The sequence below is a fragment of the Orbicella franksi genome, chromosome 13 (genome assembly GCF_964199315.1).
Source record: "Orbicella franksi chromosome 13, jaOrbFran1.1, whole genome shotgun sequence".
In the NCBI taxonomy this organism is placed as follows: domain Eukaryota; kingdom Metazoa; phylum Cnidaria; class Anthozoa; order Scleractinia; family Merulinidae; genus Orbicella; species Orbicella franksi.
In genome coordinates, this window is record NC_138157.1 from 1012855 (window position 1) to 1037050 (window position 24196).

Consider the following 24196-nt stretch of genomic DNA (forward strand, 5'->3'; position numbering starts at 1 on the left):
ATATTTCGGCCCAGAAGCTCTAAAGTGAGTGTTTAAAAAGGTCTTCCTGTGTCAATTTCACTGCAAACCAAAGCCATCAGGAATTAGTTTAGAGACTCAGGGAGTGGAAAATATCTCCCAAATACCGGGAAATTTAGCCGAAGTTGGTCAAAATCACCATGTGCGTAAGGCGGTCTCGGCTAATCTTTCAGTCTTAAAGTGAAGTGGGGCTATATTTCTGCCCAGAAGCTCTAAAGTGACCGTTCAAAAGGTCTTCCTGTGTCAATTTCACTGCAAACAAAGGCGAGCAGAAGTTAGGTTAGAGTCCCAGGCACTGGAAAATATCCTGTAAGTGCGGGGAAATGGGGACAAAGGTTGTCAAAATGAAGATACGCGTAAGGCCGTCTCGGCTATTCGTTCAGTCTTAAAGTGAAGTGAGGCTCTACTTCGGCCCAGAAGGTCCAAAGTGAGCGTTCAAAAAAAAATTACTGTGTCCATTTCACTGCAAACCAAGGCAATCAGGAGATAGTTTAGAGTCCCCGAGACTTGAATATATCCCCTAAGTTCCGGGAAATCGAGCCAAAGTTTGTCAAACTCACGATGCGCGTAATACGGACTCGGCTACTCTTTCAATCTTAAAGTAGAGTGGGGCTATATTTCGGCCCAGAAGCTCTAAGGTGAGCGTTCAAAATGTTTTCCTCTGTCCATTTCAATACAAACCAAGGCGATCAGGGGTTAGTTTAGAGTCCTCGGGACTGGAAAATACCCCCCAAGTTCCTAGAAATCGATCCGAAGTTGGTCTAAATCACGATGCGCGTAAGGCGGTCTCGGCTACTCTTAAAGTCTTAAAGTGAAGTGGGGCTATATTTGGGCCCAGAACCTCGATAGTGAGCGTTCAAAATGTTTTCCTATGTCCATTTCAATGCAAACCAAGGCCATCAGGAGTTAGTTTAGAGTCCCTGGGGCTAAAAAAATATGCCCCAAGTTGCGGGAAATCGAGCCGAAGTTGGTCAAAATCACGATGCGCGTAAGGCGCTCTCGCTTACTCTTTCAGTCTTTAAGTGAAGTGGGGCTATATTTGGGCAGAGAAGCTCGAAAGTAAACGTTCAAAAAGTTTTGCTGTGTCCATTTCAATGCGAACCAAGGCCATCAGGAGTTACTTTAGAGTCCGCGGGACTACAAATATTGCCCAAGTTCCGGGAAACCGAGCGGAAGTTGGTCAAAATCACGATGCGCGTAAGGCGGGCTCGGCTACTCTTTTAGTCTTAAAGTAAAGTGGGGCTATATCTCGTCCCACAAGCTCGAAAATGAGCGTTCAAAAAGCCTTGCTGTGTCCAGTTTACTGCAGACCAAGAACGTCGGGGGTCAGTTTAGAGTCCCCGGGAATGGAAAATATCCCCCAATTTCCGGGAAATTTAGCCGAAGTTGCTCAAAATCACGACGCGCGTACGCGGTCTCGGCTACTCTTTCAGTCTTAAAGTGAAGTGGGGCAATATTTCGCCCCAGAAGCTCGAAACTGAGTGTTTAAAAAGTTTTGCTGTGTCAATTTCACTGCAAACCAAGGCCATCAGGAGTTAGTTTAGAGACCCAGGGAGTGGAAAATATCCCCCGAATTCCGGGAAATTTAGCCCAAGTTTGTCAAAATCACCATGGGCGTAAGACGGTCTTGGCTAATCTTTCAGTCTTAAAGTGAAGTTGGGCTATATTTCGCCCCAGAAGCTCGAAAGTGAGCGTTCAAAAAGTTTCCCCTTGTCAAGTTCACTTCAAACCAAGGTGATCAGGAGTTAGTTTAGGGTCCCCAGGACTAGAAAATATCCCCCAAGTTCCGGGATATCGATCCGAAGTTGGTCAAACTCACGATTTGCGAAACGCGGGTCGGCTATTGTTGCAGTCTTACAGTGAAGTGGGGCTTTATTTCAGCCCAGAAGCTCGAAAGTGAGCGTTTAAAAAGTTACGCTTCGTGCATTTAACTGCAAAAAAAGGCCATCAGGAGTTATTTTAAAGTCCCCCGGACTGGAAACTATCCCCCAAGTTCCGGGAAATCGCGCTGAACTTGGTCAAAATCACGATGTCTTTACGGCGGTCTCGGCTATTTTTTCAGTCTTCAAGTGAAGTGGGGCTATATTATGGCGCAGAAGCTCGAAGATGAGCGTTCAAAAAGTTTTGCTGTGTCCATTTCATTGCAAACCAAGGCCATCAGGAATTAGTTTAGAGTCCACAGAACTGGAAAATATTCCCTAACTTCCGGCCAATCGAGCCGAAGTTGGTCAAAATCACGATGCGCGTAAGGCGGACTCGGCTCATCTTTCACTCCTCAAGGGAAGTGGGGCTATATTTCGGCCCAGAAGCTCGAAACTCTGCTTTCAAAAACTTTTGCTCTTTCAATTTCACTGCAAAACAAGGTCATCAGGACTTAGTTTATAGTCCCTGGGACTAGAAAATATCCCCCAAGTCCCGGGAAATCAAGCCGAAGATGGTCAAAATTACGATGCGCGTAAAGCGTTCTCGGCAACTCTTTAAGTCTTAAAGTGAAGTGGGGTTATATTTTTGCACACAAGGTCCAAAGTGAGCGTTGAAAAGGTTTTGCTGTGTCCATTTCACTGCAAACCAAGGCCTAGAGGAAATACGTTAGAGTCCCCGGGACTGTAAAATATCCCCCAAGTTTCGGGAAATCAAGCGGAAGTTGGTCAAAATCACGTGTCGCGCAAGGCGCTCTCGGCTCCTCTTTCAGTTTTAACGTGAAGTGTGGCTATATTTTGGCCCAGAAGCTCGCACAAGAGCGTCCAAAAAGTTTTCCTGTGTCCATTTCACTGCAAAGCAAGGCCATCAGGAGTTAGTTTAGAGTCCCCGGGACTGGAAAACATCCCCCAAGTGTCCGAAAATCGAGGTTAAGTTAGTCAAAATTACGATGGGCGTAAGGCGGCCTCGGCTACTCTTTCAATCTTAAAATGAAGTGGGGCTAAACTTTTGGGCCCAGAAGCTGGAAAGTAAGCGTTCAAAAAGTTTTGCTGTTTCCATTTCACTCCAAACCAAGACAAGCAGGAGTTAGTTTAGAGTCCCCGGGGCTGGAAAATATCCCTTAAGTTGGGGAAATCAACCCGAAGTTTGTCAAAATCACCATGCGCGTAAGGCGGTCTCGGCTACTCTTTTAGTGTTAAAGAAAAGTGGGACTATATTTTGGCCCAGAAGCTCGAAATTGAGTGTTCAAAAAGTTTTGCTGTGTCCATTTTACTGCAAACCAAGGCCATCAGGAATTATTTTAGAGTCCTCAGAACTGCAATATATCCCCTAAGTTCCGGCAAATCGAGCCGAAGTTGCTCAAAATCAGGATGCGCGTAAGTCGGTCTCGGCTACTCTTTCAGTCTTCAAGTGAAGCGGGGCTCTATTTCGGTCCAGAACCTCCAAAGTCTGCGTTCAAAATTTTGTGCTGTGTCAATTTCACTGCAAACCATGGCCCCCAGGAGTTAGTTTAGAGTCCCCGGGACTGGAAAATATTCCCCAAGTTCCGGCAAATCGAGCCGAAGTTGATCAAAATCAGGATGCGCGTTAGGCGGTCCCGGCTACTCTTTCAGTCTTAAAGTGAAGTTGCGCTATATTTCGGCCCAGAGGCTCGAAAGTGCGCATTCGAAAAGTTTTGCTGTGTCCATTTCACTGCAAAGCAAGGCCATCAGGAGTTAGTTTAGAGCCCTTGGGACTAGAAAATATTTCCCAAGTTCCGCCAGATCGAGCCGAAGTTGGTCAAAGTCACGATGCGCGTAAGGCGCTCTCGGTTAGTCTTTCAGTCTTAAAGTGAAGTTGCGCTATATTTCGGCCCAGAGGCTCGAAAGTGCGCATTCGAAAAGTTTTGCTGTGTCCATTTCACTGCAAAGCAAGGCCATCACGAGTTAGTTTAGAGCCCTTGGGACTAGAAAATATTTCCCAAGTTCCGCCAGATCGAGCCGAAGTTGGTCAAAGTCACGATGCGCGTAAGGCGCTCTCGGTTAGTCTTTCAGTCTTAAAGTGAAGTTGGACTATAGTTCGGCCAAGAAGCTCGAAAGTGCGCGTTCAGAATGTTTTGCTCTGTCCCTTTCACTGGAAACCAAGGCCGTCAGGAGTTAGTTTAGAGTCCCCGGGACTGGAAAATATTCTCCAAGTTCCAGGAAATCGCGCCGAAGTTGATCAAAATCACCATGCGCGTAACGGGCTCTCGGCTATTCTTTCAGTGTTAAATTTAAGTAGGGCTATATTTCGGCCCTGAAGCTCGAAGGTGAGCGTTCAGAATGTTTTGCTGTGTTCATTAAATTGGAAACCAAGGTCATTCGGAGTTAGTTTAGCGTCCCCGGGACTTTAAATTATTCGCCAACTTCCGGGAAATCGTGCAAAAGTGGCCCAAAATCACGATGCGCGTAAGGCGCTCTCGGCTACTCTTTCAGTCTTAAAATGAAGTGGGGCTATATTTCGACCTAGAAGCTCGAGACCGGGCGTGCGCTAATTTTACCTGTGTCCATTTCACTGACATCTTAGGCGATCAGGTCTTAGTTTAGAGTCCTTGGGACTGGAAAATATTTCCCAAATTCTGGCAGATCGAGCCAAGGTTGCTCAAAATCACGATGCGCGTAAGGCGGTCTTGGCTACTCTTTCAGTCTTAAAATGAAGTGGGGCTATATTTCGGCCGAGAAGCTCGACACCGAGCGTGCGCTCCTTTTGCCTGTGTACATATCACTGAAAACTAAGTTCATCATGAGTTAGCATAGAGTCCTCGGGACTGGAAAATATTCCCCGAATTCCGGCAAATCGAGCCAAAGATGCTCAAAATCAAGATGCGAGTAAGGCGGTCTCGCCTACTCTTTCACTCTGAAAATGAAGTTGGGCCATATTTCGGTTCTACAAGCTTGACACCGAGCGTGCGCTCCTTTTGCCTGTGTCCTTTTCACTAAGAACTAAGTCCATCAGGAGATAGTTTAGAGTCCTCGAGACTGGAAACTATCCTCCAAGTTTCGGCCAATTGAGCCATAGTTTCTTAAAATTACGATAAGCGTACGGCAGTTTCGTTTACTCTTTCAGTCTTAAAATGCAGTGGGGCTTTATTTCGACCTAGAAGCTCGACAGGGAGCGTGCGCTCCTGTTACCTGTGACCATTTTACTGAAAACTAAGGTTATCTGGAGTTAGCTTAGAGTCCCCGGGACTGGAAAATATCCCCCAAGTTTTGGCAGATCAAGCCATAGTGGCTAAAAATTTCGATGCGCTTAAGGCGGTTTCGTCTACCCTTTCAGTCTTAAAATAAAGTGGGGCTACATTGCGGCCTACAACCTGGAAACCTAGCGTGCGCTCCCTTTACCTGTGTCCATTTCACTGAAAACCAAGGCAATCAGGAGTTAGTTTAGAGCTTCCGGGACTGGAAAATATCCCCCAAAGCCCGAGAAATCAAGCCGAAGTTGGACAAATTTATCATGCGCGTAAGGCGGTCTCGGCTAGTCTTTCAGTCTTAAAGTCAAGTGGGGCTATATTTCGGCCCAGAAGCTCGAAAGTGAACGTTCAAAAAGTTTGGCTGTGTCCATTTCACTGAAAACCAAGGCCATCAGGAATTACTTTAGAGTGCCCGGGACTGGGAATTATTTCCCAAGTTCCGGGAAATCGAGCCGAAGTAACCCAAAATCACGATGCGCGTAAGGCAATCTCAGCTACTCTTTCAGTCTTAAAGTGAAGTAGGGCTATGCTTCGGCCCAGAAGCTCGAAAGTGAGCGTTCAAAAAGTTATCCTGTGTCCATTTCACTGCAAACCAAAGCCATCAGGAGTTAGTTTAGAGTCCCCGGCACTGGAAAATATCCCCCAAGTTCCGCGAAATCGAGACGAAGTTGGTCAAAATCACGATGCGCGTAAGGCGGTCTCGGCTACTCTTTCAGTCTTAAAGTGAAGTAGGGCTATATTTCGGTCCAGAAGCTCGAAAGTGAGCGTTCAAAAAGTTTTGCTCTCTCAATTTAACTCAAAACCAAGTCCATCGTGAGTTAGTTTAGAGTCCCCGGGACTGAAAAATATCCCTTAAGTTCCGGAAACTCGAGCCGAGGTTGGTCAAAATCACGATGCGCCTAAGGCGGTCTCGGCTACTCTTTCAGTTTTAAAGTGAAGTGAGGCTATATTTCTCCCCAGAATTTCGAAACTATGCGTTCAGAAAAATTGGCTGTGTCCATTTCACTGCAAACCAAGGCCATCAGCAATTACTTTAGAGTCCTTGGGACTGGAATATATCCCCGAAGTTTCGGGAAATCTAGCCGAAGTTGGTCAAAACCACGATGCGCGTAAGACGGTCTCGGCTACTCTTTCAGTCTTAAAGTGAAGTGGGGCTATATTTCGGCTCAGAAGCTCGAAGGGGAGCGTTCAAAAAGTTTTGCTCTCTCCATTTCAATGCAAACCAAGACAATCAGGAGTTACTTTAGAGTCCCCGCTACCGGAAAATATCCCCTATTTCCCGGGAAATCGAGCCAAAGTTGGTCACAATCACGATTTGCGTAAGGCGGTCTCGGCTACTCTTTCATTCTTAAAGTGAACTGGGGCAATATTTCCGCCCAGAAGCTTGAAAGTGATTGTTCAGAACGTTTTGCTGTGTCCATTTCACTCCAAAGCAAGGCCATCAGGAGTTACTTTAGAGTCCGCGGGACTGTAAAATATCCCCCAAGTTCCGGGAAATCGAGCCGAAGCTGGTCAAAATTACGATGCGCGTACCCGGTCTCGGCTACTCTTTCAATCTTAAAGTAAAGTGGAGCTATATTTCGCCCCAGAAGCTCGAAAGTGCGCGTTCAAAAAGTTTTGCTGTGTGCATTTTACTGCAGACCAAGGACCTCGGGGGCCAGTTTAGAGTCCCCGGGAATGGAAAATATCCCCCAATTTCCGGGAAATTTAGCCAAAGTTGGTCAAAATCACGACGCGCGTACGGCGGTCTCGGCTACTCTTTCAGTCTTAAAGTGAAGTGGAGCAATATTTCCGCCCAGAAGCTCGAAACTGAGTGTTTAAAAAGTTTTGCTGTCTCAATTTCACTGCAAACTAAGGCAATCAGGAGTTAGTTTAGAGACCCAGAGAGTGGAAAATATCCCCCAAATTCCGGGAAATTTAGCCCAAGTTTTTCAAAATCACCAGGGCGTAAGGCGGTCTTGGCTAATCTTTCAGTCTTAAAGTGAAGTGGGGCTATATTTCGCCCCAGAAGCTCGAAAGTGAGCGTTCAAAAAGTTTTCCTGTGTCAATTTCACTTCGAACCAAAGCCATCAAGAGTTAGTTTAGAGTCCCAGGGACTGGAAAATATCCCGTAAGTGCCGAAAAATCGAGACAAAGTTTGGCAAAATAAATAAGCGCGTAAGGCCGTCTCGGCTTCTCTTTTAGTTGTAAAATAAAGTGAGGCTCTATTTCGGCCCAGAAGCTCCAAAGTAAGGGTTCAAAAAAATTTGCTGTGTCAATTTCACTGGAAACCAAGGCCATCAGGAGTTAGTTTAGTGTTGCCGGGACTGGAATATATCCCCCAGGTTCCGGGAAATCGAGCCGAAGTTAGTCAAAATCAGGATTCCTGTAAGGTGGTCTCCGCTACTCTTTCAGTCTTAAAGTGAGGTGGGGCTATATTTCGGCCCAGAAGCTGCAAAGTAATCGTTACAAAAGTTATGCTCTGTTCATTTCACTGCAAACCAGGGCCATCAGGAGTTAGTTTAGAGTCCCCCGCACTGGAAAATATCCCCCAAGTTCCGGGAAATGGAGCTGAACTTTGTCAAAATCACGCTGCGCGTAAGGCGGTCTCGGCAACTATTTCAGGGTTAAAGTGAAGTTGCTTCTATTTAAGCCCACAAGCTAGAAGGTGAGTGTTAAAAAAGTTCTGCTCTGTCCATTTCTCCGAAAACCAAGGCCATAACGAGTTAATTTAGAGCTCGCAGGACTCGAATATATCCGCCAAGCTCCGGGAAATCGACCCGAAGTTGGTCAAAATCACGATTCGCGCAAGACGGTTTCGGCTACTCTTTCAGTCTTAAAGTAAAGTGGGCTATATTTCGGGCCAGAAGCTCGAAAGTGAGCGTTCAAAAAGTTTCGCTCTGTCTATTTCAATGCAAACCAAGACGATCAGGAGTTAGTTTAGAGTCTCCGGGACTGGAAAATATCCCCCAAATTCCGAAAAATCGAGCCGAAGTTGGTCAAAATCACGATGCGCGCAAGGCGGTCTCAGCTATTCTTTCAGTCTTAAAGTGAAGTTGGGCTATATTTTAGGCCAGAAGCTCGAAGATGAGCGTTCAAAAAGTTTTGCTGTGTCCATTTCATTGCAAACCAAGGCCATCAGGAATAAGTTTAGAGTCCATAGAACTGGAAAATATTCCCTAATTCCCGGCAAATCGAGCCGAAGTTGGTCAAAATCACGATGCGCGTAAGGCGGACTCGGCTCATCTTTCAGTCTTCAAGTAAAGTGGGGCTATATTTCGGCCTAGAAGCTCGAAACCTTGCTTTCAAAAAGTTTGGCTGTTTCAATTTCACTGCAAAACAAGGCCATCCGGACTTAGTTTAGAATCCCCGGGACTAGAATATATCCCCCAAGTCCCGCGAAATCAAGCCGAAGATGGTCAAAATCACGATGCGCGTAAGGCGGTCTCGGCTACTCTTTAAGTCTTAAAGTGAAGTGGGGCTATGTTTTGGCCCAGAAGCTCGAAAGGAAGCGTTCAAAAAGTTTTCCTGTGTCCATTTCACTGCAAACCAAGGCCATCAGGAGTTAGTTTAGAGTCCCGGGGACTGGAATATATCCCCCAAGTTCCGGGAAATCGAGCCAAATTTGGTCAAAATCACCATGCGCGTAAGCCGGTCTCCGCTACTCTATCAGTCTTAAAGTAAAGTTGGGCTATATTTTGTTCCAGAAACTCACAAGTGAGCGTTTAAAAAGTTCTGCTAAGTCCACTTCACTTTAAACCACGACAATGAGGAGTAAGTTTAGAAATCCCGGGACTGGAAAATATCCTCGTAGTTGCGGGAAATCGAGCCGAAGTTGGTGAAAATCACGATGCGCGGAAGGCGTTCTTTGCTACTATTTCTGTCTTAAAGTGAAGTGGGGCTATATTTAGTCCTAGAAGCTCGACACCGAGCGAGCGCTCCTTTTATCTGTGTCCATTTTAGTAAAAATTAAGGCCATCAGAAGTTAGTTTAGAGTCCCCGGGACCGTAAAATATCAACCAAAATCCGGCAAATCAACCAAAGTTGCTGAAAATCACGATGTGCGTAAGAGTTTATGGTACTCTTACCGTTTTAAATTAAAGTGGGGCTATATTTCGGCCTAGAAGCTCCACACCTAGCGTCCGCTTCGTTTACCTCTGTCCTTTTCACTTAATAATACGGCAATCAGGAGTTAGTTTAGAGTCCCCGGCACTGAAAAATATCCCCCTAGTCCCCGCAAATCCAGCCAAAGATGCTCAAAAATCACCATTTGCGTAAGGCGGTCTCGGCTACTCTTTTAGTCTTAAAATGAAGTGGGGCTATATTTCGGCCTAGAAGCTCGACACCTAGCTTGCGCTTCTTTAACCTGTGTCCATTTCAGCAAAAAATAAAAACATCAGGGTTTAGTTTAGAGATCCCGGCACTGGAAAATATCCCTTAATTTCCGGGAAATCGATCCGAAGTTGATCAAAATCACGATGCGCGTAAGGCGGTCTCGGCTACTCTTTCAGTCTTGAAGTGAAGTGGGGCTACATTGCTGCCCAAGAGCTTGAAAGTGAGCGTTTAAAAAGTTTTGCTCTGTCTATTTCACTGTAAACGAAGGCCATCAGGAGTTAATTTAGAGTTTCCGGGAGTAGAAAATATCCCCCAACTTCCTGGCAATCGGGCCGAGGTTGGTTAAAATCACCATGCCCGTAAGGCGCTCTCGGCTACTCTTTCAGTCTTAAAGTGAAGTGGGGCAATATTTCGGCCCAGAAGCTCTAAAGTGAGTGTTTGAAAAGGTTTTACTGTGTCAATTTCACTGCAAACCAAAGCCATCAGGAATTAGTTTAGAGACCCAGGGAGTGGAAAATATCCCCCAAATTCCGGGAAATTTAGCCGAAGTTGGTCAAAATCACCATGTGCGTAAGGCGGTCTCGGCTAATCTTTCAGTCTTAAAGTGAAGTGGGGCTATATTTCTGCCCAGAAGCTCGAAAGTGACCGTTCAAAAGGTCTTCCTGTGTCAATTTCACTGCAAACAAAGGCGAGCAGAAGTTAGGTTAGAGTCCCAGGCACTGGAAAATATCCTGTAAGTGCGGGAAAATGGGGACAAAGGTTGTCAAAGTGAAGATACGCGTAAGGCCGTCTCGGCTATTCGTTCAGTCTTAAAGTGAAGTGAGGCTCTACTTCGGCCCAGAAGGTCCAAAGTGAGCGTTCAAAAAAAATTTTCTGTGTCCATTTCACTGCAAACCAAGGCAATCAGGAGATAGTTTAGAGTCCCCGAGACTTGAATATATCTCCGAAGTTCCGAAAAATCGAGCCAAAGTTTGTCAAACTCACGATGCGCGTAAGACGGACTCGGCTACTCTTTCAATCTTAAAGTAGAGTGGGGCTATATTTCGGCCCAGAAGCTCGAAGGTGAGCGTTCAAAATGTTTTCCTCTGTCCATTTCAATACAAACTAAGGCGATCAGGGGTTAGTTTAGAGTCCTTGGGACTGGAAAATACCCCCCAAGTTCCTAGAAATCGATCCGAAGTTCGTCAAAATCACGATGCGCGTAAGGCGGTCTCGGCTACTCTTTCAGTCTTAAAGTGAAGTGTGGCTATATTTCGGCAAAGAAGGTCGAAAGTGAGCATTGAAAAAGTTATGCTGTGCCCAATTTACTGCAAAGCAACGTAATCAGGTGTTAGTTTAGAGTCCGCCGGATTTAAAAATATCCCCCAAGCTCCGGGAAATCGAGCCCAAGCTGGTCAAAATCACGATGCGCGTAAGGCGGTCTCGGCTACTCTTAAAGTCTGAAAGTGAAGTGGGGCTAAATTTCGGCCCAAAAGCTCGAAGGTGAGCGTTCAAAATGTTTTCCTATGTCCATTTCAATGCAAACCAAGGCCATCAGGAGTTAGTTTACAGGCCCCGGGACTAAAAAAATATCCCCCAAGTTGCGGGAAATCGAGCCGAAGTTGGTCACAATCACGATAAGCGTAAGGCACTCTCGCTTACTCTTTCAGTCTTTAAGTGAAGTGGGGCTATATTTGGGCCAAGAAGCTCGAAAGTGAACGTTCAAAAAGTTTTGCTGTGTCCATTTCAATTCGAACGAAGGCCGTCAGGAGTTACTGTAGAGTCCGCCGGACTAAAAAATCTTCCCCAAGTTCCGGGAAATCGAGCCGAAGTTGGTCAAAATTACGATGCGCGTAAGGCGGGCTCGGCTACTCTCTTAGTCTTAAAGTAAAGTGAGGCTATATCTCGTCCCAGAAGCTCGAAAATGAGCGTTCAAAAAGCCTTGCTGTGTCCCGTTTACTGCAGACCAAGAACGTCGGGGGTCAGTTTAGAGTCCCCGGGAATGGAAAATATCCCCCAAGTTCCGGGAAATTTAGCCGAAGTTGCTCAAAATCACGACGCGCGTACGCGGTCTCGGCTACTCTTTCAGTCTTAAAGTGAAGTGGGGCAATATTTCGGCCCAGAAGCTCGAAACTGACTGTTTAAAAAGTTTTGCTGTGTCAATTTCACTGCAAACCAAGGCCATCAGGAGTTAGTATAGACACCCAGGGAGTGGAAAATATCCCCCCAATTCCGGCAAATTTAGCCGAAGTTTGTCAAAATCACCGTGGGCGTAAGACGGTCTTGGCTAATCTTTCAGTCTTAAAGTGAAGTGGGGCTATATTTCGCCCCAGAAGCTGGAAAGGGAGCGTTCAAAACGTTTTCCCTTGTCAAGTTCATTTCAAACCAAGGTGATCAGGAGTTAGTTTAGGGTCCCCAGGACTGGAAAATATCCCCCAAGTTCCGGGATATCGATCCGAAGTTGGTCAAAATCACGATTCGCGAAACGCGGGTCGGCTATTGTTGCAGTCTTAAAGTGAAGTGGGGCTGTATTTCAGCCTAGAAGCTCGAAAGTGAGCGTTTAAAAAGTTACGCTTCGTGCATTTAACTGCAAAGAAAGGCCAACAGGAGTTATTTTAAAGTCCCCCGGACTGGAAAATATCCCCCAAGTTCCGGGAAATCGAGCTGAACTTGGTCAAAATCACGATGTCTTTAAGGCGGTCTCGGCATTCTTTCATTCTTCAAGTGAAGTGGGGCTATATTTTGGCGCAGAAGCTCGAAGATGAGCGTTCAAAAAGTTTTGCTGTGTCCATTTCATTGCAAACCAAGGCCATCAGGAATTAGTTTAGAGTCCACAGAACTGGAAAATATTCCCTAACTTCCGGCCAATCGAGCCGAAGTTGGTCAAAATCACGATGCGCGTAAGGCGGACTCGGCTCATCTTTCACTCCTCAAGTGAAGTGGGGCTATATTTCGGCCCAGAAGCTCGAAACTCTGCTTTCAAAAACTTTTGTTCTTTCAATTTCACTGCAAAACAAGGTCATCAGGACTTAGTTTATAGTCCCCGGCACTAGAAAATATCCCCCAAGTCCCCGGAAATCAAGCCGAAGATGGTCAAAATCACGATGCGCGTAAAGCGCTCTCGGCAACTCTTTAAGTCTTAAAGTGAAGTGGGGTTATATTTCGGCCCAGAAGGTCCAAAGTGAGCGTTCAAAAAGTTTTGCTGTGTCCATTTCACTGCAAAGCAAGGCCATCACGAGTTAGTTTAGAGTCCCCGACACTGGAAAATATCCCTCAAGTTGCGGAAAATCAAGCCAAAGTTGGTCAAAATCACGATGCGCGTAAGACGCTCTCGGCTACTCTTTCAGGCTTAAAGTGAAGTGGGGCTATATTCGGATCAGAAGCTTGAAGGTGAGCGTTTAAAATGTTTTGCTCTGTCCATTTCAATGCAAACCAAGGCCATCGGGAGTTAGTTTACAGTCCCTGGGACTGAAAAATATCCCACAAATTCCGGAAAATTGAGCCAAAGTTGCTCTAAATCACGATGCCTGTAAGGCCGTTTCGTCTATTTTTTCAGTCTTAAAATGAAGTGGGGCTATATTTCGACCTAGAAGCTCGGCACCGAGCGTGCGCTAATTTAATCTTTGTCGATTTCACTGAAAACTAAGGCAATCAGGAGTTAGTTTAGAGCTCCCAAAGCTGGAAACTATCCCCCAAGTTCCGGGAAATCGAGCCATAGAGGCTCAAAATCACGATGTGCGTAAGGCGGTCTCGTCTACTCTTTCAGCCTTAAAATGAAATGGGCTATATTTCGGCCCAAAGGCTCGAAAGTGAGCGTTCAAAAAGTTTTCCTGTGTCCATTTCACTGCAAACCAAGGCCAAGAGGAAATACGTTAGAGTCCCCGGGACTGTAAAATATCCCCCAAGTTCCGGGAAATCAAGCGGAAGTTGGTCAAAATCACGTTGCGCGCAAGGCGGTCTCGGCTACTCTTTCAGTTTTAAAGTGAAGTGGGGCTATATTTCGACCCAGCAGCTCGAAAGTGAGCCTTCAAAAAGTTTTCCTGTGTCCATTGCTCGGCCAACCAAGGCAATCAGGAGTTAGTTTAGAGTCCCCGGGAATGGAAAATATCCCCCCAGTTCCGGGAAATGGAGCCGAACTTGGTCAAAATCACGATGCGCTTAAGACGGTCTCGGCTACTCTTTAAGTCTTAAAGTGAAGTGGGGCTATGTGTTGGCCCAGAAGCTTTAAAGTGAGCGTTGAAAAAGTTTTGCCGTTTCCATTTTACTGCAAACCAAGGAAATCAGGAGTTAGTTTAAAGTTCCCGGGTCTGGAAAATATCCCCCAAGTTCCGGGAAATCGAGGCGTAGTTTGTCAAAATCACGATTCGCATAAGGCGGTCTCGGATACTCTTTCAGTCTTAAAGTGAAGTGTGGCTGTATTTAGGCCCACAAGCTCGAAAGTGAGCGTTCAAAAAGTTTTCCTCTGTCCATTTCACTACAAACCAAGGCCATCAGGCGTTAGTTTACAGTACGCGGAAGTAGAAAATATCCCCCCAGTTCCGGGAAATCGAGCCCAAGTTGGTCAAAATCACGATGCGCGCAAGGCGGTCCCAGCTACTCTTTCAGTCTTAAAGTGAAGTTGCGCTATATTTCGGCCCAGAGGCTCGAAAGTGCGCATTCGAAAAGTTTTGCTGTGTCCATTTCACTACAAAGCAAGGCCATCAGGAGTAAGTTTAGAGCCCTTGGGACTAGAAAATATTTCCCAAGTTCCGCCAGATCGAGCCGAAGTTGGTCAAAGTCACGATGCGCATAAGGCGCTCTCGGTTAGTCTTTCAGTCTTAAAGTGAAGTTGGGCTATAGTTCGGCCAAGAAGCTCGAAAGTGCGCGTTCAAAAAGTTTTGCTCTGTCCCTTTCACTGGAAACCAAGGCCGTCAGGAGTTAGTTTAGAGTCCCCGGGACTGCAAAATATTCTCCAAGTTCCAGGAAATCGCGCCGAAGTTGATCAAAATCACCATGCGCGAAACGGGCTGTCGGCTATTCTTTCAGTCTTAAATTTAAGTAGGGCTATATTTCGGCCCTGAAGCTCGAAGGTGAGCGTTCAGAATGTTTTGCTGTGTTCATTAAGTTGGAAGCCAAGGTCATCGGGAGTTAGTTTAGCGTCCCCGGGACTTTAAATTATTCGCCAACTTCCGGGAAATCGAGCAAAAGTGGCCCAAAATCACGATGCGCGTAAGGCGCTCTCGGCTACTCTTTCAGTCTTAAAATTAAGATGGGCTATATTTCGACCTAGAAGCTCGAGACCGGGCGGGCGCTAATTTTACCTGTGTCCATTTCACTGACATCTTAGGCGATCAGGTGTTAGTTTAAAGTCCTTGGGACAGGAAAATATTTCCCAAATTCTGGCAGATCGAGCCAAAGTTGCTCAAAATCACGATGCGCGTAAGGCGGTCTCGGCTACTCTTTCAGTCTTAAAATGAAGTGGGGCTATATTTCGGCCGAGAAGCTCGACACCGAGCGTGCGCTCCTTTTGCCTGTGTACATATCACTGAAAACTAAGTTCATCATGAGTTAGCATAGAGTCCTCGGGACTGGAAAATATTCCCCGAATTCCGGCAAATCGAGCCAAAGATGCTCAAAATCAAGATGCGAGTAAGGCGGTCTCGGCTACTCTTTCACTCTGAAAATGAAGTGGGGCCATATTTCGGTTCTACAAGCTTGACACCGAGCGTGCGCTCCTTTTGCCTGTGTCCTTTTCACTAAGAACTAAGTCCATCAGGAGATAGTTTAGAGTCCTCGAGACTGGAAACTATCCTCCAAGTTTCGGCCAATTGAGCCATAGTTTCTTAAAATTACGATAAGCGTACGGCAGTTTCGTTTACTCTTTCAGTCTTAAAATGAAGTGGGGCTTTATTTCGACCTAGAAGCTCGACAGGGAGCGTGCGCTCCTGTTACCTGTGACCATTTTACTGAAAACTAAGGTTATCAGGAGTTAGCTTAGAGTACCCCGGACTGGAAAATATCCCCCAAGTTTTGGCAGATCGAGCCATAGTGGCTAAAAATTTCGATGCGCTTAAGGCGGTTTCTTCTACCCTTTCAGTCTTAAAATAAAGTGGGGCTACATTGCAGCCTACAACCTGGAAACCTAGCGTGCGCTCCTTTTACCTGTGTCCATTTCACTGAAAACCAAGGCAATCAGGAGTTAGTTTAGAGCTTCCGGGACTGGAAAATATCCCCCAAAGCCCGAGAAATCAAGCCGAAGTTGGACAAATTTATCATGCGCGTAAGGCTGTCTCGGCTACTCTTTCAGTCTTAAAGTCAAGTGGGGCTATATTTCGGCCCAGAAGCTCGAAAGTGAACGTTCAAAAAGTTTGGCTGTGTCCATTTCACTGAAAACCAAGGCCATCAGGAATTAGTTTAGAGTGCCCGGGACTGGAAATTATTTCCCAAGTTCCGGGAAATCGAGCCGAAGTAACCCAAAATCACGATGCGCGTAAGGCAATCTCAGCTACTCTTTCAATCTTAAAGTGAAGTAGGGCTATGCTTCGGCCCAGAAGCTCGAAAGTGAGCGTTCAAAAAGTTATCCTGTGTCCATTTCACTGCAAACCAAAGCCATCAGGAGTTAGTTTAGAGTCCCCGGAACTGGAACATATCCCCCAAGTTCCGCGAAATCGAGACCAAGTTGGTCAACATCACGATGCCTGTAAGGCGGTCTCCGCTACTCTTTCAGTCTTAAAGTGAAGTGGGGCTATATTTCGGCCCAGAAGCTGCAAAGTGATCGTTAAAAAAGTTATGCTCTGTGCATTTCACTGCAAACCAAGGCCATCAGGAGTTAGTTTAGAGTCCCCCGCACTAAGGCGGTCTCGGCTACTCTTTCAGTCTTAAAGTGAAGTGGGCTTCTATTTAAGCCCACAAGCTAGGAGGTGAGTGTTAAAAAAGTTCTGCTCTGTCCATTTCTCCGAAAACCAAGGCCATAAGGAGTTAATTTAGAGCTCGCGGGACTCGAATATATCCACCAATCTCCGGGAAATCGACCGAAGTTGGTCAAAATCACGATTTGCGCAAGACGGTTTCGGCTACTCTTTCAGTCTCAAAGTAAAGTGGGTTATATTTCGGGCCAGAAGCTCGAAGGTGAGCGTTCAAAAAGTTTGGCTGTGTCCATTTCACTGCAAACCAAGGCCATCAGGAATTAGTTTAGAGACCCAGGGAGTGGAAAATATCCCCCAAATTCCGGGAAATTGAGCCGAAGTTGGTCAAAATCACCATGTGCGTAAGGCGGTCTCGGCTAATCTTTCAGTCTTAAAGTGAAGTGGGGCTATGTTTCTGCCCAGAAGCTCGAAAGTGACCGTTCAAAAGGTCTTCCTGTGTCAATTTCACTGCAAACAAAGGCGAGCAGAAGTTAGGTTAGAGTCCCAGGCACTGGAAAATATCCTGTAAGTGCGGGAAAATGGGGACAAAGGTTGTCAAAATGAAGATACGCGTAAGGCCGTCTCGGCTATTCGTTCAGTCTTAAAGTGAAGTGAGGCTCTACTTCGGCCCAGAAGGTCCAAAGTGAGCGTTCAAAAAAAATTTCTGTGTCCATTTCACTGCAAACCAAGGCAATCAGGAGATAGTTTAGAGTCCCCAAGACTTGAATATATCCCCTAAGTTCCGGGAAATCGAGCCAAAGTTTGTCAAACTCACGATGCGCGTAATACGGACTCGGCTACTCTTTCAATCTTAAAGTAGAGTGGGGCTATATTTCGGCCCAGAAGCTCGAAGGTGAGCGTTCAAAATGTTTTCCTCTGTCCATTTTATTACAAACCAAGGCGATCAGGGATTAGTTTAGAGTCCTCGGGACTGGAAAATACCCCCCAAGTTCCTAGAAATCGATCCGAAGTTCGTCAAAATCACGATGCGCGTAAGGCGGTCTCGGCTACTCTTTCAGTCTTAAAGTGAAGTGTGGCTATATTTCGGCAAAGAAGGTCGAAAGTGAGCATTGAAAAAGTTATGCTGTGTCCAATTCACTGCAAAGCAAGGCAATCAGGTGTTAGTTTAGAGTCCGCCGGATTTGAAAATATCCCCCAAGCTCCGGGAAATCGAGCCTAAGCTGGTCAAAATCACGATGCGCGTAACGCGGTCTCGGCTACTCTTAAAGTCTTAAAGTGAAGTGGGGCTATATTTGGGCCCAGAAGTTCGATAGTGAGCGTTCAAAATGTTTTCCTATGTCCATTTCAATGCAAACCAAGGCCATCAGGAGTTAGTTTACAGTCCCCGGGACTAAAAAAATATGCCCCAAGTTGCGGGAAATCGAGCCGAAGTTGGTCAAAATCACGATGCGCGTAAGGCGCTCTCGCTTACTCTTTCAGTCTTTAAGTAAAGTGGGGCTATATTTGGGCCAAGAAGCTCGAAAGTGAACGTTAAAAAAGTTTTCCTGTGTCCATTTCAATGCGAACCAAGGCCATCAGGAGTTACTTTAGAGTCCGCGGGACTAAAAAATATCCCCCAAGTTCCGGGAAATTTAGCCGAAGTTGCTCAAAATCACGACGCGCGTACGCGGTCTCGGCTACTCTTTCAGTCTTAAAGTGAAGTGGGGCAATATTTCGGCCCAGAAGCTCGAAACTGAGTGTTTAAAAAATTTTGCTGTGTCAATTTCACTGCAAATCAAAGCCATCAGGAGTTAGTATAGAGACCCAGGGAGTGGAAAATATCCCCCAAATTCCGGCAAATTTAGCCTAAGTTTGTCAAAATCACCATGGGCGTAAGACGGTCTTGGCTAATCATTCAGTCTTAAAGTGAAGTGGGGCTATATTTCGTCCCAGAAGCTCGAAAGTGAGCTTTCAGAAAGTTTTCCCTTGTCAAGTTCACTTCAAACCAAGGTGATCAGGAGTTAGTTTAGGGTCCCCAGGACTGGAAAATATCCCCCAAGTTCCGGGATATCGATCCGAAGTTGGTCAAAATGACGATTCGCGAAACGCCGGTCGGCTATTGTTGCAGTCTTAAAGTGAAGTGGAGCTATATTTCAGCCCAGAAGCTCGAAAGTGACCGTTTAAAAAGTTGCGCTTCGTGCATTTAACTGCAAAAAAAGGCCATCAGGAGTTATTTTAAAGTCCCCCGGACTGGAAAATATCCCCCAAGTTCCGGGAAATCGAGCTGAACTTGGTCAAAATCACGATGTCTGTAAGGCGGTCTCGGCTATTCTTTCAGTCTTCAAGTGAAGTGGGGCTATATTTTGGCGCAGAAGCTCTAAGATTAGCCTTCAAAAAGTTTTGCTGTGTCCATTTCATTGCAAACCAAGGCCATCAGCAATTAGTTTAGAGTCCACAGAACTGGAAAATATTCCCTAAGTTCCGGCCAATCGAGCCAAAGTTGGTCAAAATCACGATCCGCGTAAGGCGGACTCGGCTCATCTTTCACTCCTCAAGTGGGGCTACATTTCGGCCCAGAAGCTCGAAACTCTGCTTTCAAAAACTTTTGCTGTTTCAATTTCACTGCAAAACAAGGTCATCAGGACTTAGTTTATAGTTCCTCGGACTAGAAAATATCCCCCAAGTCCCGGGAAATTAAGCCTAAGATGGTCAAAATCACGATGCGCGTAAAGCGGTCTCGGCAACTCTTTAAGTCTTAAGGTGAAGTGGGGTTATATTTCGGCCCAGAAGGTCCAAAGTGAGCGTTCAAAAAGTTTTGCTGTGTCCATTTCACTGCAAACCAAGGCCAAGAGGAAACACATTAGAGTCCCCGGGACTGGAAAATATCCCCCAAGTTCCGGGAAATCAAGCGGAAGTTGGTCAAAATCACGTTGCGCGCAAGGCGGACTCGGCTCATCTTTCACTCCTCAAGTGAAGTGGGGCTATATTTGGGCCCAGAAGTTCGAAACCCTGCTTTCAAAAACTTTTGCTCTTTCAATTTCACTGCAAAACAAGGTCATCAGGACTTAGTTTAAAGCCCCCGGGACTAGAAAATATCCCCAAGTCCCCGGAAATCAAGCCGAAGATGGTCAAAATCACGATGCGCGTAAAGCGGTCTCGGCAACTCTTTAAGTCTTAAAGTGAAGTGGGGTTATATTTCGGCCCAGAAGGTCCAAAGTGAGCGTTCAAAAAGTTTTGCTGTGTCCATTTCACTACAAAGCAAGGCCATCAGGAGTTAGTTTAGAGTCCCCGGGAATGGAAAATATCCCCCAAGTTCCGGAAAATCAAGCCAAAGTTGGTCAAAATCACGATGCGCGTAAGTCGGTCTCGGCTACTCTTTCAGGCTTAAAGTGAAGTGGGGCTATATTCGGATCAGAAGCTTGAAGGTGAGCGTTTAAAATGTTTTGCTCTGTCCATTTCAATGCAAACCAAGGCCATCGGGAGTTAGTTTACAGTCCCTGGGACTGAAAAATATCCCACAAGTTCCATAAAATTGAGCCAAAGTTGCTCTAAATCACGATGCTTGTAAGGCCGTTTCGTCTATTTTTTCAGTCTTAAAATGAAGTGGGGCTATATTTCGACCTAGAAGCTCGGCACCGAGCGTGCGCTAATTTAATCTGTGTCGATTTCACTGAAAACTAAGGCAATCAGGAGTTAGTTTAGAGCTCCCAAAGCTGGAAACTATCCCCCAAGTTCCGGGAAATCGAGCCATAGAGGCTCAAACTCACGATGTGCGTAAGGCGGTCTCGTCTACTCTTTCAGCCTTAAAATGAAATGGGCTATATTTCGGCCCAAAGGCTCGAAAGTGAGCGTTCAAAAAGTTTTCCTGTGTCCATTTCACTGCAAACCAAGGCCAAGAGGAAATACGTTAGAGTCCCCGGGACTGTAAAATATCCCCCAAGTTCCGGGAAATCAAGCGGAAGTTGGTCAAAATCACGTTGCGCGCAAGGCGGTCTCGGCTACTCTTTCAGTTTTAAAGTGAAGTGGGGCTATATTTCGACCCAGCAGCTCGAAAGTGAGCGTTCAAAAAGTTTTTCTGTGTCCATTGCTCGGCCAACCAAGGCAATCAGGAGTTAGTTTAGAGTCCCCGGGAATGGAAAATATCCCCCCAGTTCCGGGAAATGGAGCCGAACTTGGTCAAAATCACGATGCGCTTAAGACGGTCTCGGCTACTCTTTAAGTCTTAAAGTGAAGTGGGGCTATGTGTTGGCCCAGAAGCTTTAAAGTGAGCGTTGAAAAAGTTTTGCCGTTTCCATTTTACTGCAAACCAAGGCAATCAGGAGTTAGTTTAAAGTTCCCGGGTCTGGAAAATATCCCCCAAGTTCCGGGAAATCGAGGCGTAGTTTGTCAAAATCACGATTCGCATAAGGCGGTCTCGGATACTCTTTCAGTCTTAAAGTGAAGTGTGGCTATATTTTGGCCCAGAAGCTCGCACAAGAGCGTTCAAAAAGTTTTCCTGTGTCCATTTGACTGCAAAGCAAGGCCATCAGGAGTTAGTTTAGAGTCCCCGGGACGGGAAAATATCCCCCAAGTTTCCGAAAATCGAGCTTAAGTTAGTAAAAATTACGATGCGTGTAAGGCGGCCTCGGCTACTCTTTCAATCTTAAAATGAAGTGGGGCTAAACTTTTGGGCCCAGAAGCTGGAAAGTCAGCGTTCAAAAAGTTTGGCTGTTTCCATTTCACTCCAAACCAAGACAAGCAGGAGTTAGTTTAGAGTCCCCGGGACTGGAAAATATCCCCCAAGTTCCGGGAAATCAACCCGAAGTGTGTCAAAATCACCATGCGCGTAAGGCGGTCTCGGCTACCCTTTTAGTGTTAAAGTAAAGTGGGGCTATATTTTGGCCCAGAAGCTCGAAATTGAGCGTTCAAAAAGTTTTGCTGTGTCCATTTTACTGCAAACCAAGGCCATCGGGAATTAGTTAAGAGTCCTCAGAACTGGAATATATCCCCTAAGTTCCGGCAAATCGAGCCGAAGTTGCTCAAAATCAGGATGCGCGTAAGTCGGGCTCGGCTACTCTTTCAGTCTTCAAGTGAAGTGTGGCTGTATTTCGGCCCACAAGCTCGAAAGTGAGCGTTCAAAAAGTTTTGCTGTGTCCATTTCACTGCAAACCAAGGCCATCAGGCGTTAGTTTACAGTACGCGGAAGTAGAAAATATCCCCCCAGTTCCGGGAAATCGAGCCCAAGTCGGTCAAAATCACGATGCGCGCAAGGCGGTCCCGGCTACTCTTTCAGTCTTAAAGTGAAGTTGCGCTATATTTCGGCCCAGAGGCTCGAAAGTGCGCATTCGAAAAGTTTTGCTGTGTCCATTTCACTGCAAAGCAAGGCCATCAGGAGTTAGTTTAGAGCCCTTGGGACTAGAAAATATTTCCCAACTTCCGCCAGATCGAGCCGAAGTTGGTCAAAGTCACGATGCGCGTAAGGCGCTCTCGGTTAGTCTTTCAGTCTTAAAGTGAAGTTGGGCTATAGTTCGGCCAAGAAGCTCGAAAGTACGCGTTCAAAAAGTTTTGCTCTGTGCCTCTCACTGGAAACCAAGGCTGTCAGGAGTTAGTTTAGAGTCCCCGGGACTGCAAAATATTCTCCAAGTTCCAGCAAATCGCGCCGAAGTTGATCAAAATCACCATGCGCGTAACGGGCTCTCGGCTATTCTTTCAGTCTTAAATTTAAGTAGGGCTATATTTCGGCCCTGAAGCTCGAAGGTGAGCGTTCAGAATGTTTTGCTGTGTTCATTAAATTGGAAACCAAGGTCATCGGGAGTTAGTTTAGCGTCCCCGGGACTTTAAATTATTCGCCAACTTCCGGGAAATCGAGCAAAAGTGGCCCAAAATCACGATGCGCGTAAGGCGCTCTCGGCTACTCTTTCAGTCTTAAAATTAAGATGGGCTATATTTCGACCTAGAAGCTCGAGACCGGGCGTGCGCTAATTTTACCTGTGTCCATTTCACTGACATCTTAGGCGATCAGGTGTTAGTTTAGAGTCCTTGGGACTGGAAAATATCTGCCAAATTCTGGCAGATCGAGCCAAAGTTGCTCAAAATCACGATGCGCGTAAGGCGGTCTCGGCTACTCTTTCAGTCTTAAAATGAAGTGGGGCTATATTTCGGCCGAGAAGCTCGACACCGAGCGTGCGCTCCTTTTGCCTGTGTACATATCACTGAAAACTAAGTTCATCATGAGTTAGCATAGAGTCCTCGGGACTGGAAAATATTCCCCGAATTCCGGCAAATCGAGCCAAAGATGCTCAAAATCAAGATGCGAGTAAGGCGGTCTCGGCTACTCTTTCAGTCTTAAAGTGAAGTGGGGCTATATTTCGGCGCAGAAGCTCGAAAGTGAGCGTTCAAAAAGTTATCCTGTGTCCATTTCACTGCAAACCAAAGCCATCAGGAGTTAGTTTAGAGTCCCCGGAACTGGAAAATATCCCCCAAGTTCCGCGAAATCGAGACCAAGTTGGTCAAAATCACGATGCGCGTAAGGCGGTCTCGGCTACTCTTTCAGTCTTAAAGTGAAGTAGGGCTATATTTCGGTCCAGAAGCTCGAAAGTGAGCGTTCAAAAAGTTTTGCTCTCTCAATTTAACTCAAAACCAAGGCCGTCGTGAGATAGTCTAGAGTCCCCGGGACTGAAAAATATCCCTTAAGTTCCGGAAACTCGAGCCGAAGTTGGTCAAAATCACGATGCGCCTAAGGCGGTCTCGGCTACTCTTTCAGTTTTAAAGTGAAGTGGGGCTATGTCTTTCCCCAGAATTTCGAAAGTATGCGTTCAAAAAAATTGGCTGTGTCCATTTCACTGCAAACCAAGGCCATCAGCAATTACTTTAGAGTCCTTGGGACTGGAATATATCCCCGAAGTTTCGGGAAATCTAGCCGAAGTTGGTCAAAACCACGATGCGCGTAAGACGGTCTCGGCTACTCTTTCAGTCTTAAAGTGAAGTGGGGCTATATTTCGGCTCAGAAGCTCGAAGGGGAGCGTTTAAAAAGTTTTGCTCTCTCCATTTCAATGCAAACCAAGGCAATCAGGAGTTACTTTAGAGTCCACGGTACCGGAAAATATCCCCCATTTCCCGGGAAATCGAGCCAAAGTTGGTCACAATCACGATAAGCGTAAGGCGGTCTCAGCTACTCTTTCATTCTTAAAGTGAACTGGGGCAATATTTCCGCCCAGAAGCTTGAAAGTGAGCGTTCAGAAAGTTTTGCTGTGTCCATTTCACTCCAAAGCAAGGCCATCAGGAGTTACTTTAGAGTCCGCGGGACTGTAAAATATTCCCCAAGTTCCGGGAAATCGAGCCGAAGTTGGTCAAAATTACAATGCGCGTAAGCCGGTCTCGGCTACTCTTTCAATCTTAAAGTAAAGTGGAGCTATATTTCGGCCCAGAAGCTCGAAAGTGAGCGTTCAAAAAGTTTTGCTGTGTCCATTTTACTGCAGACCAAGGACCTCGGGGGCCAGTTTAGAGTCCCCGGGAATGGAAAATATCCCCCAAGTTCCGGGAAATTTAGCCAAAGTTGGTCAAAATCACGACGCGCGTACGGCGGTCTCGGCTACTCTGTCAGTCTTAAAGTGAAGTGGGGCAATATTTCGGCCCAGAAGCTCGAAACTGACTGTTTAAAAAGTTTTGCTGTGTCAATTTCACTGCAAACTAAGGCAATCAGGAGTTAGTTTAGAGACCCAGAGAGTGGAAAATATCCCCCAAATTCCGGGAAATTTAGCCCAAGTTTTTCAAAATCACCAGGGCGTAAGGCGGTCTTGGCTAATCTTTCAGTCTTAAAGTGAAGTGGGGCTATATTTCGCCCCAGAAGCTCGAAAGTGAGCGTTCAAAAGTTTTCCTGTGTCAATTTCACTTCGAACCAAAGCCATCAAGAGTTAGTTTAGAGTCCCAGGGACTGGAAAATATCCCGTAAGTG